This window comes from Rattus norvegicus, chromosome 19 (genome assembly GCF_036323735.1).
Source record: "Rattus norvegicus strain BN/NHsdMcwi chromosome 19, GRCr8, whole genome shotgun sequence".
Classification (NCBI taxonomy): domain Eukaryota; kingdom Metazoa; phylum Chordata; class Mammalia; order Rodentia; family Muridae; genus Rattus; species Rattus norvegicus.
Genome location: NC_086037.1, coordinates 24,625,358 through 24,641,854, shown reverse-complemented (window position 1 = coordinate 24,641,854; position 16,497 = coordinate 24,625,358). Strand labels below are relative to the sequence as shown.

Genomic DNA, 16,497 nt, shown 5'->3' with positions numbered 1-16,497 from the left:
GATTGTTGCTGTTATGTGCTTGACAATCAAGGACGCAGAAAAATGCCCTGATAGAGAGCAAGGACATGGTGATCACATCCTTGCCTCTTCTGGATGTTCTGGATGAGGTTTGTTAAAATTCCAATATTGCAAAAATCTTTATATAGGGCCCAGCACATTAAGGGTCACTATGCACTGTTCTATCTAAAATGGCCTGATCAAAACTGACTCCCATATAACACTTCCTGCAATCCTCATATGAGAAGCTTGAGCTTTTTGTTTTGACTTTTTCTTTTCTCTTTCTTAATTATTTTTTGCTATATAAGTTGAGAGAAAAATAGTTAGGGCCATGAATTTGCCCCCAAAATTTAAACTAAGGATGAGATCAATCAGTGTTAGTGTGTGCATTCTATAAAGTATTCATTTTTTACTATCATAGATGCTTTTGTGTTTGGTGGGGTGGCCATTTCCCAGTGTACAGGTGCAGGGACATTGCTCTATCCACTTAATCATGTTTATACCCTCATTTTAGACGTTTATGTGCACCCCCTATATCTCTTGACTATTTTATTTTTCTGACAGAAGCTCATGGTATATCTTACTCAGGCTTGTGAGCAGTGCTCCTTTGGCAACATTGGTGCAGAGAGGAGAACCCCACAAGCAGCATGAGGTTCCCTTCACTGGTGGCTCCAATATTGCACTTTCCTCTGCCAACTGGTCTCCACACTGTTCCTAGCACCTTAAAGACGTCAACTCTTTCTCCTAAGGTATATTCTGGAAATTGTCGATTGCTAAGCACACGACTTCATGAGTGTTCCCCTAACACACGCCCATGTTGTAACCTACATGCAGACTATTTCTTGATGTGATATAAAGCACCTGTACATAATGAGACAGGAGAACTTTTGACTGCATATTCAAGCTGGTGTGAAATCTCAGGAAGTTTTAATGGCTAACATTGGTGAATGAGGACAATTTGAGTTAGTGAGACATTTTGGGGCAAGATATGGAAGGAAACATTCATTTAGATGCATAGGAATTACTAAGGTTTTTTTATAATCAAGCCTTGAGGAAAATTTGGCTTTGGAAGCAGGAGATGCTCAGTGGCTCTGCCCCGGGAAAGTCTCCTGGAAAGGGCCCCTCTGCTTATGCTCAGTACAGGGAGAACATTAGCAGGGAGTCAAAGTCTGCTCCCCATGACATCAGCTGTCCCTTCTTGGACATTCTATTATCTCCTAGAGAGTTCTTGGCATCCTCTGTGATGTCACCAGTGTTGTAGTGACAACCAGGGCCCTAGTTTCTCTCAGTCTGAGTCTGGCGGTTACAACCTAAGACATGTTTTCCCGTCTTCGCAAGCGTTTTGGGAGGGGGAACGTCGATTGTGGAGAGACTAGAGTGAAGGAGTCTGGCCTCTCGTCTCAAAGTAATGATGGACAAAGACAGCACTTTTGGGGAATGTCAAGTAAGCTCTGAGCAGTATATATTGAGCTTCCTGTCAGGGGGGCTGGAGGCTTACGCTGACCATTCTAGCAACGGGCCACAACAACGGGAGCATCTGAAAAGGAATTGAATTTCCATGAATATTACAATTCCTTAAAGTCAAGATTTCAGACCTTTAGTTTCCCCATCCCCACTGGGAGGATATGGTAAGGCCAATGCTATTATACTGTGAACTTCTGGTCTTTACTTTTCAGTTCATTTGTTCTGTTACATTGATATAATAACACCATCAGGAGTCATGGAGGGTCCACCTTTTCTGAGTTTAGACAGGGCAGCAATGTACTTCACTATCATTGCTTCTTTAAATACAGTGGATATCTGACAGTAGGAAAAGGGGGAGAATTGTGCTCCAGGCAATAACCTTATGTTTTTAGACCTTCTCTGATTTCTTCTAACTGGCAGGGTCATTGTTAGCTTTATATATTAGAGGTTGTGTGTTACATTTTTCTAAAATACCAAAACTATTTGGAACGGGTAGACCAAGATTCAGCCTGAAAACTATTGGCACTTCTGGGGCATTTGGTATTTCAAATCGGGGCATTGATAAGTCTGTTGAACATATCCTACCTGGAAATTCGTTTTAAGTCCAAAGTTTGGCCTAGAGTACCAGGGTAGGACATCTGAGTGTCTCCAATCACTCAAGTTTTGTGGATGGTGAATTTATCATCTGAGTTCTGAAACCACAGGGGTGAGGGTCCTGAAACCAAGCTGTACCCTGTTCAGTTGATGATAATCCTGGAGAAGCCATCTCCATGGTACATGTAAGCACATGATGTCCGGCATACGGAACACCTGACTGCTTACATATCTTGGTCTCTATAGAGTAGAGGGAGAACTGAGACCATGGAGGAGGTCTCTTAAGCATACACCAATCGCCTAGCAGTGACACTGGATTCCAGGCTTGTTCTCCTATTTAGGCCTCACTGTGGTCTATGTACACTCTAGGCATTCTCCCCATGCAGGTTCACTTGTGTTCTTCTACCTACAGACGCTGGGAGAGAAACATTTCCCCTGGCACTGACCTAAGCAAGAATCAGGCTGAGAAGGAAAAGGAGAGGCTGAGTAAAGAGCTGCAGCTCATTACCAAGGAGAGAAATGACCTGAGAGATCGCCTGAGGTTCCTGACAGAGAGATCCAAGAACAACAGGTATGAATCGCTCCAAATGCTCTTGTTTCATTCCTGGGTCAGCAAGGTCACCTTCATCTTATCCTATTAAGGTTTTGGGTTCTAGAAAGCTGTGTCTCCCTAACCACCCTGTGCTAAACCTCACCTCCCATATAGAGGAGAGTCAGAACCTGACCCTTCCTGAGGAGGGAGATGGACAGTGGACTCATCTGCTTCCTTTTCTTGAAAAGCAGAACTTGTGATCTGACTGGCGAATTCAGGGATAAAGTCAGGGAGAGTGAGTTCCGAGTGTGCATTTGGAAAGCCCTTGACAGCTGGTGGCTTTGCAAGATTGTAATTGCAGTGGGTTTATGGTGAGTGTCTCTACTTGCTAGGCAGGGGACTGAGTGCTGGAAGATCCAGGCAGCAGCCTAAGGGGCCTGGTCTCAAACTGTTCATCTCAATGCTTGACTAGAAGGTCTCAGGCTCAGGCCTGTTTGTTATTGTCTGTGTGTCTTGCCCTCTGAGACAGCAATGGTGCATGCATTTCTCCTGGTTCTCACAGTGCTCTCTGTTTCCATATTTCTCCTTCTCTTTCTCTGACTCTGTTTACATTTCTCTTTTTTGTGGGTGTGTCTCAGTCTGTGAATCTGTGTGTGCATACATCCAAATGCATATGCACAACTTTTATATGTTTATATTTCCCTCCAAACTTGGAAACTAGGGGTCTATGTCTTGGCCTGAGTATTTACCTCTAACACTTTCATGGTGATGTGAATGCTTTGTTCTGGGAGCCCCACTGTCAACAGCACAGTTCTTTGCCTGTGTGGCCACGTTTGTCTGTATATTTGTATTCTTTGTGCAGATTATAATTTTGTGTTGATATAAGGTCTGTTATCAAAACAGGAAAAAAGAAATCACAGGTTTCTGGGTGTGTAGGGGTGGGGGAGCATGGAGAGGTGTGGCCTAGGCACTTGATAGCTTAACTGGCTTGACTGCAGAATTCCTCTTGATTGAACAAAGGGAGCTAGGGAACCCTCCATCTGGATGCTGAGATTCTGGTGCCCTGGACGCAGAAAAACACATTTCTGAAGCTGAAGAAGATCCCAATATGTACAGTTAGGAAGGTGTCCTTCCAGGACTGGGGTAGTACAGGACCCACCCTGAGTTCATATATTCCTAAATGCTGATGTTCAGTGTATTCTATCATTTGGGGCCAGGCCACACTTCAGGCCAAATCCATATTATGAAGACCTGGAGAGAATGGAGGAGGAGGTCATGTCAATTCTGCACAACTTAGAGATGGAGAACACTGAGATCCATGAGAACAACCATAAGCTGAAGAAGGAGATTACCTTCTCTAGGTAAGTCCTGGTCAGAAAGGCTGTCACCTGTGGAATGGCCATTTCTGATTTCTTTGTTCTGGATTGCATGGTCTTCAGCTCTGGTTCTATCTCTTGTGCTGTTTACACATCAGTGTGCCAGGGTCATTAGGACTCAGTTTTCAGTTCCATAACAGACTGTTACTCATCCAAGGATTGTCTAGGCATTTTCAGAAGGCTCTAGCTAGAACAGAACTGATTGAAGTCAACAGAAGATTATTAGGCTGACCTGAACTTCTGGGGTCACACCAGGTTTTACAACACTCAGTGCGTGGACCACATGGTTAGAATGACCTTCTCTTGGTTCTACTGACCTCCTTTGAGGGTGTTGGCCCACTACTAATTGATGTTGGCCCCATGCATTGGGCTTTCATGGATAGTAGTAGATCCATGTTCTTTTTGAGAGATGTGGACACTAATTGGTGCTCGGGCCAAACAAACAATTTATTCTTCCCGGAATTTACTCTTTGTGGTTTGTGCAGCAGCATTATATGTATCGAAATTAATTCTATTAAGTCTTCATGGGTATCTGGGACCTGGTAGAGTTAGTGGGATTTGGGAGTAGGAATGGGAGAAAGGGGCAGCATGATCTTACTATGCAGACTGTATTTCCAGAAATCTGCTCAGCCAGCTCCTGATGGAGAACACATGTAGGAAGAAGTTGGTCCCACTGAAGCAGGAGAGCAAGGAGGTACATCTTGAGTGTGCACTGAACCAGAAATATTTGGTTGACTTCAACAAGAAAGATAAAGACCAGCAACGTCCAGACCCAGCATCATCTGGTAGGGACGAGCAGCTGTGTTAGCTTAACAATATCTGATAAAATTTGCCAATTTGATACATCTTTGCTTCTCTTACCACCTTTCTAATTTACACTCACAACCAGACAACCACCTCATGTAATGGAATTGTTCATTGCTCTGCCTATGCACAAGTTTTCTGGGAAGTTAAACACTTTTCAGAAACTGAATTATTTTCCAAGTATATTTGTCTGCTCTTTTTGAAGCTACAGTATAGAAATGGTGACAGATTAATAACATACCTCATTATTGCATATCCATGTGATAGATTGGATGCTATGTAGAGTTTTGAACAAGTTCTTGGTTCTTTGACAAATGACACTCTGTGGTCATGTGACTTCTTGTGTAGGAAGCATCATTGCGGGATAAGAACAAAGTGCAAATGTCAAATTAGAACTTGTCATTGGTTTTAACCTTGGTGACATATGGACGTCTCCTTTCTTTCTGCAACCCAATGAGGTCTCTTCCCATTGGCCTGTACTTGGTTTGGACTGGTATAGTCTGGGTTCCATATTGGCAGCCCACATTACTTTGAGGCTCTCTGGAGATTTTGCCCTTCCCAAAGAGTTAGCAACAATGATATCAGTTAAAAGGTCCATGTTGACTGTCCAATAGAACTGAGGTGGTAGAAGGCAGCCTTCCGACAGCTGCCTTGCATTTCACCACCAAATCAGTGTCTGAAAAACTGCCTTCCTCTCCCAGGTCTCAGAAAGTGCAAGAGAGCTGGAATTGCACACACAGCAGTAAGAGAGCTTCCTGAAGAATAAGTTGCTTTCTCAGGAGTCCCTGATGACAAACATCCTGAACGGTAACAAATTTTTTGGATGAGTATTCTTCCTCAGAGTTAATTTGTCATTTCTTAGAGACCCTAAATTTATATAACACTAAGCCAGCCTGACTGATTGAGGTCTTACTTTCTTCTCAGAAAACAGCACTTGAGAGACAGCTTGGGGGACCGCCTTTCATTATGTGTGCAAGAGGAGAAACAGCAATACATCTGTGCTTCTAAATGTTCGTTAAGAATGTGCTGTTTAGAAATATATTTGTTAGGATTTTAATTGAAATTTTCTTTTTGTTGTTTCATATTTATATGTTCTTGTTACTGTTTTTCACTTTTCAAATATTTTAAATATTTTAATTTATTTGTTTTAATTCCGTTTTGTTGTAAAAATGAATTCCTTATGAATAAAAATTGAATTCTATCTCTTGACTGTTAAGACCATCTTTCTTAGTCAAGGGTTCTGTCCCCTCCTGTGGACCTAGAACTGACAGCTAGAGATGGATCTCTGCATGTTCCATGCAGCCTGGGCTAATAAGTGAATTCAAATTCACCAAGGGGTACCCAGTGTGACAGTGTCTTTTGTGTGGAGAATGTGGCTCTTTCTCAGACACACACTTTATGATGTAATCACTGACATGCTTTACCCAATTGTTAGGGTCCATGTGGTTCTTCTGAGAGAGCAGCAGATGCTCTACCCTGTGAGTCATCACCACAGCTCCTGCAGGTGGCTTTTGTTATTCCACATGAGGTGCAGTATTAGGTGGACAAGATCACCTCCAATTAAATAGAGAGATCTCAGGAGATGTGTGTTCACAGGGAACTTACTGAGCCGTGCGTGCTCAACGTGTTAGGTTGTCAGGCATCCCTACATGGCTCTGGTGTCCCCACTGCTCATTGTGGGTAAGGATCATCCTCCAGCATCACTTAGTGTCCATATTAGAGCAGATCTTTCACCTATTACCAATGAGGACCATGTATAATATTCACATCTCATAAAATACAGAATAGAAAGTAACTTCCTGTAGCCCAGCTTGGCATAATGAGTTTTTTGATTGTTAGCAAAAAAATTATTTTAATCTAAGCAGTTTAGGGAGGAACCTCAACAGCATCCATAGTGAATGTAGCCTGCAGCTGTGAACACAGGTTTTTTTTTGGAGAGCAGGCCTGTGCAAGCCCAGAACCGAGGTGGGACAGTGCAAGCTACCCTTTTTCCATGGCCAATCTGGGATCGTATTGAGAATGTATTTTTTCCAGATGACGGATATCCAATTTATGGAATTGAACTAACTTACTGAGAGTGGAGGCGACTCACAGAGTTAAAGTACAGAAGGACCAATCCAGAATGTCCACAAAACTTGCTGTCACCCCAGGGCTTTTAAAAGCTCAGCAGCTAGAGAAGAAATGTAGTATTTGGTTATTCTCATGCTTAGGTCTAGTCATTCATTATAAGCTGACCATGACACAAAAAGAGTCATCTGTGTCACAATAGAAACTAGTTGTAACTAGATTCACCCCCACACTATCACATCACTACCGTATTTGAGGTTCTCAGTTACTATCTAAGAACCTGGAAGAGGCCTGGGTCTTGCTACACAAACTCATGATTTATGTCTTCATGACACTGTGTGCTTTGTCATGTTAATGCTGCCATTGGCATACAACACCTTGGATACTTTGTGCTGATATCTGTGACATGAGACAATAGTTCATGTCATCCTAACCTGCATAAACTGTCCTTAGAGTACAGTGTGGTAGGAGGGGCCTTCTTTTCCTGTGAGATAGCAAAACATTTCCAGTCTTCAGTCAAGTCTGTCAGCCATTGTCAGTGCCTGTCTTGAGATGTCCACCTTTTCAGCTGAGAGTCTTCATCCAGGCTGCTCTGGAATTCTGTAGAAGATTAATAGGGTTCCAGCCCTAGGATTTAATTCAGTGTGACTGCACTTGCCGAACATGCTCAAAGCCCTGTGTTCCACCCTAGCCCTCTGTGCTTTAGAGAAAGAAAATAAAGAACCACGTTGCACTTGAAGTTTCTCCTCCAACAGAAGGAGAGCCTGCATAGGGCCTTTAAGTAACTCTAAGCCCCAGCTTCCCCATAGCTCCCTCCATCAATTCCATTATTGGTGTGTTTTCATTACTGCTCACTTTCTTCCTTGTGTGCAAAGAATGTGCACCATGTCAGTAAAGTGTGTGTGTGTGTGTGTGTGTGTGTGTGTGTGTGTGTGTGTAGTCCCTAGTGAAATGTGTCGATGTGCATGCAGACTCATGCTACTACTGTCCCATGGCACCTTGCAGGGAACACTGAAATGGTGGGCAACTTTAATACAACCTAAACCGAGTGTGCATGGTTTTCAGTAAGATTTTGACGTCCTCACCACTACAGACAGCAGAAAAAGCTTCAGTAGTCACATGGATATGATCAATCAGTGTTAGTGTGTGCATTCAATAAAATACCCATTTTTAAGTAAGGTAGATGCTTCTGGTTTTTTTTTTGTGGGGTGACCCATTGTCAATGTCTAGTGAATTGGGGGCCCTGGGTATGGTCACATACCCCCAGGACACATGGGGTGCAGAGCAAAGGCAGAAGCAACTGCACACAGTTGCAAGCTTTATTAATCCCTATATAGCTGGGAATATGAATAACTACAATTTTCATTTTGTCAAGATATCATAAGATCATTATTCCCAGGATACCAGGAACAACTGAGGGAAGACTAAACAAAGAAATACGAATAAACAAAGGCTTCTTCTCAAAATATTCATATAACAAGTCACCTCTCTTATTTTAATCAAAATATACTCACCATTACCGAGAGAGCGTTAGAACCACTTCCACAGAAACAGGACACAGCAGAACATAGCTTAAGGCCAAGTGAGAAAAAGATTTTGTTCTCCAGGGTGGAATTCCAGCCCCTACTTGTATCTGTCTCCATTCCTTTCTTGACCCTGCCTGGGAGCTGCATCTCTATGTCTTAACAATTCCTTCTTTTTTCTTTTGTTTTATAAGAAACACTTTCCATAACATAGCAAAAGTCTTTGTAGGGGTTTAATCATGTAAAAATAAAACAACATAATACATAATGTACATAAGATTATGGCAAAACTAGCTCCTCCCAAGCTATGGAAAATCCTTTGAAGCCAAGCCTTGGGATCTAATCCTGTCAATTGATCAGCCAATAATTTAGCTATTTCCATAGGGGTAGTATCTTCTAGCTGTTTACCAAAAGACATTCGAGCATCGTATTTCAAGGCATTAATTACTTTTGTAGCACTTTCATTACCTTCCAAATAGGCTTGAATTAACTTCCAATCATGTTCTGTATCATTATCCATATATTTATTAACACAAAAGTAGTAGGATTTCAATCATATCTTAAATCCTCATATTTTTAATAAATAACTTCTTTCGACCCAACCATTCTACTGTTTGTTTTGAAACATCTACTTGATGTTGAAGTCTAGTATCAGTTTTAGTTTCCTCTATCCATTACTCATGTGAATCTTTATGCCAGTCTTCAACAAAACGCTTTGTCTCAATAGATGTTTTTAATGCTATGCTGGAAATGGCTGCCAAAGTAGCAACAGAAATAAGGCTTAAAATAGTAGCTACAAACTCCAATAATTCTTTTACTGTTCCTCAGAAGATTATTATAAAATTCAATAATCATATAATTAAGAGGATCTTGAGACCAATGATGTCTCAAATTAACAGGCCTCCATACATATAATTTTTGCTGAATATCATAATAGAATATTGATTTATATTAAACTGAATAGATGAATTAATACATGAATACAATGACAGTTAGTACAAGCAAATCCATTAGCAAAATTAAATCTTCCTATTAAAAAGAAATATGGCATAGGAATACAAGTAGTAACCTTTTCTTCCTTAAATGTTGTAAAATTGTACTGAGAGGCAGATTGAGTGTCCCAGAAAAGCTTCCATTAGCAAGCACACCTTCTTTTAATGCAGTGACAGTCTTCCACAAATGAGCTTGAAACGCAGTAGGATCTTCCACCGAGGCCAGTCAGTTATCAGCAAGGCCTCCATCTCCACATTCCATCAGCAAGCATCCATTAAGGCGTTCATTCTCCTCTCAGTTCATCCTGTTAACATTTGACAAATCACAAGTGGTAACATTCCGTTCTGAACATGTATTAATAATTGGCCATAAGGATTCAAATTTATTCATTTATCTTGAATAATTTTTCCAAACATGCCAGGGCAGTATTTCCAATTGCATGGGAGATATTTTAAGCCTACATAAGTAAACCAAGCACAAGTAGGATATACTGGCTCGCTAACAAATGTAATGTTATTCCAATTTTGGTTATAGATCAAGCTGTCAATCCTGGAGCCTGTAACAATTATTCCTGGTAATCGCCAATTTTAATAACCCATTTGTAGGCCTGGTCTTTTTCCTAAACACAAAAGCATCTTTAATCCAGCATAAGGAAAATTATACAAAGCTCCATCACGTCTATTCAAAAGGTCAAATTATTCCAAAGAGATGATAAAATGCTTGGGGTGGTGTATAAAACCACATCTGTTTCCCCGCCAAGTAGCAGGTTCAAATAAAGGTGGATAAGGAATATAAGCCTGATAACTCGCATTGGCCGCAACAGAAGAAACCGTGAGTAAAGCATACACTGCTAACAATACGTGCTCAGCAGTAAAGGGCTTTCCTACAGGAGACAACATAGTTTTCCTTTCAGTGCTTAATCGCTTCACCTGACCCCACATAGGTAATGGGGTTGTCACTGCATCGATCCTTCTCTGTTGTCCTTTGGCGACACAAAGAGAAGCCAGGGCCTCAGTAATGGAGGACACCTCCTTCATCTCAGGAGAACATCCATCAGGAGAAAATGTAGCTGGTTTAACTGGATTCCTCTGAGGGTAGGGAGTGGTTCTTATCATTCTGTGCTTGGATCCGTCTCCCGGGTAACCAGAATTGTCCCCCATCCTGTAAGGAGACAAAACCCTCTCCCCTACATACAGTAATATCCCTTCCTGTCATTCAGCATCTCGGGCAATTTTTATCCATATTGTCTGTTCCATGCCTTCAGGGAGAAGTCCAATAAAGTGTCTATCTGCTCTTCATATACCTTCACCTTGTGGTAAATTAAGAAGATTAATAAAAAATAATGCTTATGCCAATATTACTCTGGGACAGGTGTGCAAACTCCATTCAGGCTGTGTAAGGTCATCTCTTTTCCTCCTTTTTAATTTTATAATTTGTCATTTCAGGGTATGGTGAACTCTTTCAACAAAAGCTTGTCCTTGTGGATGGTATTCTATACCAGTAATATGTACAATATGATATCATTGACAAAATGGTTTTTTTTTTTTTGCTCTGATTGGTATTTTATTTCTCCTTTACAAGTTCCACATAATAGACAAAGGCTTTTTGATAACATTGTTATCTTTGCTGGAAATGATCATATAATCATTTTAAACAGCACAAATGTGCACATACAGGACTGAGGTTTCTGCAGCCTGTAAACACCTCTGTGGGTTTAACAAGGAAAAAAAGCAATTAACTGACAATTCAACTGTAACACTTAGAAAAACACCGGTTTCCTTACCAAGCACGAGTGTCCTGTACAGGGACCTATCATCCCAGATGGCAATGAGTTCAAGCCTAGGGCAGCCAGTAGCAGTTCCCCACACCAGCTCAGAAGACCCTCCTCACCCAGCACTTCTTCCAAGTGCTCCTTAACCTCATCACAGGTGACAGCAGTCGCCCCAAGAGAGGACAGAGCAGCAGACACAGTGGTGGTGGTTCCCGAGTGTTGTGTGCGGCATTTCACATCCAGCGTCTCAGGAACCTGTCCATGCAAGCATGCGTACCATTCTTTAGACTGCTCCCCTCATTTCTCGAGTGAGGGGGACCAGGCCTTCCTAATTCACTTTAGGTGCCTGGGATAACAAAGTATTTCACCAGAAGGGGTGTAAGCAGTGCTATCTGATAAGAATACGAAGAAGGAAAAAGCAGATATCTTATAGAAAACGTGTGTTCTACTCACACTAAAATATCAGACCAATGCACAATACACTGCAAAACTGTAACACAATACGGCCAAACACAATGTTCAAATATTGAACTGTTCAAGCATGTGAAGATCATCTTCTGAAAGACAAACTGGGTTCTTATTTTGTAGCTACCTTTCTGTAAATTAAACTGCTGTCCCTCAACAAGGTCTGACACTGTCTTGGTACTTGTTAGGAAGTTCGATGAGACAATGTAAGCTCAAGAGTCAACTCCCGGGATCTCCCAGCGCTCATTTTCAGCATTCATCTGAGGACTGGGCATCATCTTCATCCCTCAATTCTCGGTATCTCCCTGAAGACTCCCCTTCTGGTTTGTAGCTCTGTATTGTAATATTCAGTCCCTCGGCTAGTTTCTGTGCTGCGAGCTTTGCCCGCATCTCCTCATAATTCTGCTTCTGCTCTTTCTGCAGAGCCAGCGACTCTTCTATGGAGAGCAGCTGTGCAGGCAGGGGGTGGAGCAGAAGAAGGCGAGTTGCTGTGACATCATCAAGATGCTGCCTAGCCCTGCATCTCTGCTCTTCTGAGGAAGCAGGAGACTGAGCCCTCTGACAATGACTTGGTGAGTCACTCTGTTGTGTGGGTAACACATTGGTCTTAAACTTATGAGGAGGGGGCACTGGGTTTCTAGCTCGCATTTCTAGCACTGTCATGTAATGAGGCTTCTTAGGAGTCTCACTCTGCAGTCCTGGAAAGTTCTCAGTGCTGGTGTTTTCTTCTGAGGGTTCAGTCTGGTCTGCAGTTGTGATCTTTTGCCATTTAGTAATAAACAGACTGTCGACGCTGCTGGAAACCTCTTCCGCTTGACTTGAATGCTGGGGGAGATGTTCATTAACTTCAGATGGGGGAGCCTGGACTGTGATGCGGACAGACGGGCTGGTACTCACTGTGCAGCCAGTCTCCAAAGTCTCTTCATTGCCTTTGTGAGTGAGCTGTGTAGGTCCCTGAGTTTCTGAGGTTGTTTTAGATGATTCAATGTCTACTGACGAACATTCAGAACTAATGATGAAGTATCAAGCATCAGGTCAGAATTCTGGGCCTTGTCTATGTCGGTATCAACTCTTGTGTTTGCTTTATGCCTTAGCTTACAGTCAACACTAACAGGATGAAGTAGTTCAGTTCTCCCTCTGACCTCTTCACTTTCTGAAATGGCAGCTTTCAGTTTGGCAGTGGTGTCTGAGATCTTTTTACCTTTGTCGGGCAATTTGCAAATGAATTTTTCTTTGCGCAAAAGTCTCTCCTGGCGCCTCAACCTCTCCCGCAGCTCCGCCAAACTCTGCTGCCCCATGTCCTCAGGAACTGGGGGCTCGAAGCCGCAGGGCAGGGAGCACATTGTGCATGGGCTGAGGCTGGCCCCTCAGGCAGGGTTCCCCAGCAGGGCCCATGGAGGTCGCAGGCTCCTTGGACAGCAGCAACTCTGGAGAACGTGCAGGAGTCGCCATTTTCCCAGAAGAGCCGACAAAATTGTTTAAATTGATAAGAAATATATGTTGGTCCATAATCAGTTTTAATTTTAGAAGGCGGTCCCATAACAGCAGAAGTTTCCAATAGATGCTGTATAACATGAGCAGTGCGTACTCCTGGCAATGGTGTAGCCCATACAAATTTTGAAAAATTATCTATGCTTACATGTATATATGAAAGGCGACCAAAGTCAGAAATATGGGTTCCATCCATCTGCCACGATGTATTAGGTTGCATCCTTCTGGGATTAATTTCAGATGGAATACATTTTATAAGTGAAGGCTTACAAATACCACAATTAGCAATAATTTGTTTGGCTTCAGAATAGGGAACCTTATATTTAATATGCAAATATCCTGTATTGGCATGATTATGACTGTTTTCTTCTGGGGTAGCAAATGCCACTAATTGATCTACCATATGATTGCCATGTGTTAAAGATGCTGGCAATCTTGAATGTAATCTAATATGTATAATAAATATTCTGCAGTTTCAGAATAACAATAATCCTTTAATATGTGAGAATAACATTTAATATAGGCTTAGATGTAGAAACAACAGCAGTTGCAATATTCTGTACTACTCCTACAACATAAGCTGACTCGGCTATAATATTTTTACATCATGAGTAAAATCCGGCAATACATTAATTACTGCTAATACTTCATTTTGTTGTACTGACCCAAAAGAAGATTCTTGTCCCCAAAATTTATCTTTGGTCCAATAAGCCATCTGTCTTAGATCTTTGGTCTTGGAGCTATCTGTAAACACAGTAATGGCAGATGGTAATGGATCAACAGAAATTAGTGTATTTATCACATTTTTTTTTGTTTTCTTAAGCAATCCCAGAATTTACTATGGGGAAAATGAAATTCAGTATTTCTAGTGTAAGAACTCATGACTAATTGAAAAACTTCAGACGTCTGCATTAAATATTCCACTTTATTTTTGCTTAATGAGAAAACAAAAGCAGCACAATCATATCCCCACAGTGTAACAGGTCTTTGTATGCCTTGCTGAATAATTAAAGAAATTTGTTCCTCATATGTTGTTAATGTTTTGTTAAAGTTAAATTTAATATATATCCATTCTAAAGGCAACTCATCTTGAGCTAAAGTGCCTATAGGATATTCAAGAGTATTTCAATGTATAATTTAATAACTCTATCTGGATCAATACGTGCCAAAAATGCATCTTTCCATTTTCAGAGAAGATATACTTACATGCCTTCATATAAGCATTAATATCCCCAGTCTCCTTTATAGGTAATTATGCTCTCCTATACTCTTCATTAGCATTTTCAAAAGCAAGCATTTGCAGCAGTTGTCCTCCAGCTTCCTCTCCTACCACTGTTCTTTCCATTGTTAATTTTAGTCTACATAAAAACTTAATATATGGTTCATAGGAAGTTACTGCCTATTTCAACCAACCACTATCATCCTTTATAATAAGTTGGTTGGGCCACAACTTGAACCGATGATAGACATTGTCCCAGGATAGACATTCTTTATCAGCAGGTCTCAGGGTAGAACTGGATATGTGACCCTGTGCTATAGCACTGTCCAGAGTGGTAAATGCAGCTTCTGAAGAGGAATGCAGGCCTGGCCTCTAGACCTCCACCTTCCAGGCCTGTCTGGAGAGCCTGATGCCCTGGCAAAAGAGACTCCTTCTCTCCAGAGGAGCACTGCAGTCAAATGACATCTCAGTGATGAAAACTATCAGTCCCCAAAGGCATGCCACTGAGCAGAGATAGCCTCAGTCATGCACCTCTGCCCATCCCCAGTTCCTCATGTCAATAACTCAACCTTTCATGAACTAGATGGTAATGCTTGAGGCAGGATGATCAGTAGTTTACTGGCCAATCTGCGCTCTATGAGACGCTCTCCCTGAAATCAGAGCCAGCAGGAAATTCAGTATGAAAGCTCTTTGTAGCCGAGCTCAACAACCTGATTCAGAGCCTGGGACCCCACACGGTAGGATAAAGTGACTTCCATGCTTTTTCCTCTACCTTCAACACTCATGCTTTGTAATGCACACCCCTACAATGAGATCAATACACATGGAATAAAAATTAAACAGAAAAATTAATGAAGACAATGCAGACAATGTTTTAAAGGATCCTGGGAGTCCTCACTCTGCACTTCCCTTTCCTTTGCCTTGGGAACAGCACCTGCACCAGAGGCAAGAGAGAGAGGAGAGATGCACTGTTCATTCCGCTGGAGCTGTGCAAAGACCAGAGCCACCTGTCTTTTCCTGATAGTGGGAGCTGGGCCCAAGTGTGGGCTGCTCCTACTAGAGGCACCACAAGAAGAGGATAACCTTCCTCAAACCTTCCTGGAAGTCAGAGCACTGGCTATGGACTTCCCTCAATCCTCAGAGGACTCTCTTTCAGCGATGGCTCAGAGCCTCTTAGGACAGAAAGGGACCAGAGCTTCCCCCCAAAGCAAGATCCCGGTCTTATCTGACAGGTATGAGGGCTTAGGGATGGGACAGAGGATGTGACAAGGTTACATGTAGCACAGGGGCTAGGTTAATAAAGAAATCAAAGAGGAAAGAAACCTGGAAGATTCCTCATCTGTTCTTTTTTGCTCTATTTGTAGGGATGAGATGGCAGTGTGGGGTAGAGGACTATGACACAGCACAGCCTTCTCTGCAAATGGTGAGCTTTCTAGGCTGCCTGGTCACTGTGACCAGCAACTTTTCAACTGTGCCACACTACTCCAAAGGCTGACACAACTGGTGACCATGTAGCAATAAGACTGTACTGACTTAGGGACATTTGGAATCACACAATGATCATGTGTCACAGATGGGTTTCTTTTTTTAGAAAAGGAGTAAAACAAAAACTATTTATTTTGTCCATATGAGTGAGTACACTGTCCCTGTTTTCAGACACAACAGCAGAGGGTAGAAAATGAGATTAGAAATGGTTATAAGACAGAGTGTGGTTGCTGGGGATAGAACTCAGATCCTCTGGAAGAGCAGTCAGTGGTCTTAACCACTGAGCCATCCCTCCAGCCCCAGTATATTGTATTTTCAGTATTGTTTGTTTTTATTTCTTTTCTCACCTATGTCTGTATGGCGTTTCTGTGAGTACAGGTACTCATGTGCTTGTGTAAAGGTCAGGGACAACCTGAGCACAGGTCCTCACCTTCTACCTCTCGTTCATGGCTGTGTATGCTAGGCTAGCCCTTCCCCCTAATCCTAGAGACTGTACACTTTAGGCTCCTATCTCCCTGTGGGAAGTGCTGGATGACAGACACTACTGTATCCAGGTTTATGTGGCTTCTAGGGACTTAAACTGTCGTTGGGCTTGTTCAGATGAAAATAAACACCATTTCACAGCCCTGGCTGGGCCAGGCAGTGCACGGGTCTTTGCTGCTCTTGCAGAAGACTTGAGTTCAGTCTCCAGCACCAGGGTCAGGTGGCTCACAACC

General features: G+C 42.2%; 1 pseudogene; it reads right to left on the bottom strand.

Moving 5' to 3' along the window:
- Positions 1–11,835: 11,835 nt before the first annotated feature.
- LOC134483275 (DNA-directed RNA polymerase II subunit GRINL1A-like) lies at positions 11,836–12,617 on the bottom strand (annotated as a pseudogene).
- Positions 12,618–16,497: the final 3,880 nt, after the last annotated feature.